Source organism: Styela clava, chromosome 2 (assembly GCF_964204865.1).
Source record: "Styela clava chromosome 2, kaStyClav1.hap1.2, whole genome shotgun sequence".
Lineage (NCBI taxonomy): Eukaryota > Metazoa > Chordata > Ascidiacea > Stolidobranchia > Styelidae > Styela > Styela clava.
In genome coordinates, this window is record NC_135251.1 from 28,440,598 (window position 1) to 28,443,097 (window position 2,500).

Here is a 2,500-nt window from a genome sequence, read left to right on the forward strand (position 1 = left end):
GTCGAAAGAAGCCGAGCCAAAAAAAGTTAAAGTACAAACGTGCAAGCATACTAACCTAACCCTAGATAAGGCATGTCAGAGCGAAAGACAGTAATTTCGAATGAGCCAAGAAAGAGCGGTGCGGGGCCGGTCGGAGCGCACCCTTTTCTCGGTGGCTGGCGGGCGAGAGAGTGCTGCGTCGCCGGCATCGGCGTCGAAAGAAGCCGAGCCGAAAAAAGTTAAAGTACAAACGTGCAAGCATACTAACCTAACCCTTGGTAAGGCATGTCAGAGCGAAAGACAGTAATTTCGAATGAGCCAAGAAAGAGCGGTGCGGGGCCGGTCGGAGCGCACCCTTTTCTCGGTGGCTGGCGGGCGAGAGAGTGCTGCGTCGCCGGCATCGGCGTCGAAAGAAGCCGAGCCGAAAAAAGTTAAAGTACAAACGTGCAAGCATACTAACCTAACCCTAGGTAAGGCATGTCAGAGCGAAAGACAGTAAACTCGAATGAGCCAAGAAAGAGCGGTGCGGGGCCGGTCGGAGCGCACCCTTTTCTCGGTGGCTGGCGGGCGAGAGAGTGCTGCGTCGCCGGCATCGGCGTCGAAAGAAGCCGAGCCGAAAAAAGTTAAAGTACAAACGTGCAAGCATACTAACCTAACCCTAGGTAAGGCATGTCAGAGCGAAAGACAGTAATTTCGAATGAGCCAAGGAAGAGCGGTGCGGGGCCGGTCGGAGCGCACCCTTTTCTCGGTGGCTGGCGGGCGAGAGAGTGCTGCGTCGCCGGCATCGGCGTCGAAAGAAGCCGAGCCGAAAAAAGTTAAACTACAAACGTGCAAGCATACTAACCTAACCCTAGGTAAGGCATGTCAGAGCGAAAGACAGTAATTTCGAATGAGCCAAGGAAGAGCGGTGCGGGGCCGGTCGGAGCGCACCCTTTTCTCGGTGGCTGGCGGGCGAGAGAGTGCTGCGTCGCCGGCATCGGCGTCGAAAGAAGCCGAGCCGAAAAAAGTTAAAGTACAAACGTGCAAGCATACTAACCTAACCCTAGGTAAGGCATGTCAGAGCGAAAGACAGTAATTTCGAATGAGCCAAGAAAGAGCGGTGCGGGGCCGGTCGGAGCGCACCCTTTTCTCGGTGGCTGGCGGGCGAGAGAGTGCTGCGTCGCCGGCATCGGCGTCGAAAGAAGCCGAGCCGAAAAAAGTTAAAGTACAAACGTGCAAGCATACTAACCTAACCCTAGGTAAGGCATGTCAGAGCGAAAGACAGTAATTTCGAATGAGCCAAGAAAGAGCGGTGCGGGGCCGGTCGGAGCGCACCCTTTTCTCGGTGGCTGGCGGGCGAGAGAGTGCTGCGTCGCCGGCATCGGCGTCGAAAGAAGCCGAGCCGAAAAAAGTTAAAGTACAAACGTGCAAGCATACTAACCTAACCCTAGGTAAGGCATGTCAGAGCGAAAGACAGTAATTTCGAATGAGCCAAGAAAGAGCGGTGCGGGGCCGGTCGGAGCGCACCCTTTTCTCGGTGGCTGGCGGGCGAGAGAGTGCTGCGTCGCCGGCATCGGCGTCGAAAGAAGCCGAGCCAAAAAAAGTTAAAGTACAAACGTGCAAGCATACTAACCTAACCCTAGGTAAGGCATGTCAGAGCGAAAGACAGTAATTTCGAATGAGCCAAGAAAGAGCGGTGCGGGGCCGGTCGGAGCGCACCCTTTTCTCGGTGGCTGGCGGGCGAGAGAGTGCTGCGTCGCCGGCATCGGCGTCGAAAGAAGCCGAGCCGAAAAAAGTTAAAGTACAAACGTGCAAGCATACTAACCTAACCCTAGGTAAGGCATGTCAGAGCGAAAGACAGTAATTTCGAATGAGCCAAGAAAGAGCGGTGCGGGGCCGGTCGGAGCGCACCCTTTTCTCGGTGGCTGGCGGGCGAGAGAGTGCTGCGTCGCCGGCATCGGCGTCGAAAGAAGCCGAGCCAAAAAAAGTTAAAGTACAAACGTGCAAGCATACTAACCTAACCCTAGGTAAGGCATGTCAGAGCGAAAGACAGTAAACTCGAATGAGCCATGAAAGAGCGGTGCGGGGCCGGTCGGAGCGCACCCTTTTCTCGGTGGCTGGCGGGCGAGAGAGTGCTGCGTCGCCGGCATCGGCGTCGAAAGAAGCCGAGCCGAAAAAGTTAAAGTACAAACGTGCAAGCATACTAACCTAACCCTAGGTAAGGCATGTCAGAGCGAAAGACAGTAATTTCGAATGAGCCAAGAAAGAGCGGTGCGGGGCCGGTCGGAGCGCACCCTTTTCTCGGTGGCTGGCGGGCGAGAGAGTGCTGCGTCGCCGGCATCGGCGTCGAAAGAAGCCGAGCCAAAAAAAGTTAAAGTACAAACGTGCAAGCATACTAACCTAACCCTAGGTAAGGCATGTCAGAGCGAAAGACAGTAAACTCGAATGAGCCATGAAAGAGCGGTGCGGGGCCGGTCGGAGCGCACCCTTTTCTCGGTGGCTGGCGGGCGAGAGAGTGCTGCGTCGCCGGCATCGGCGTCGA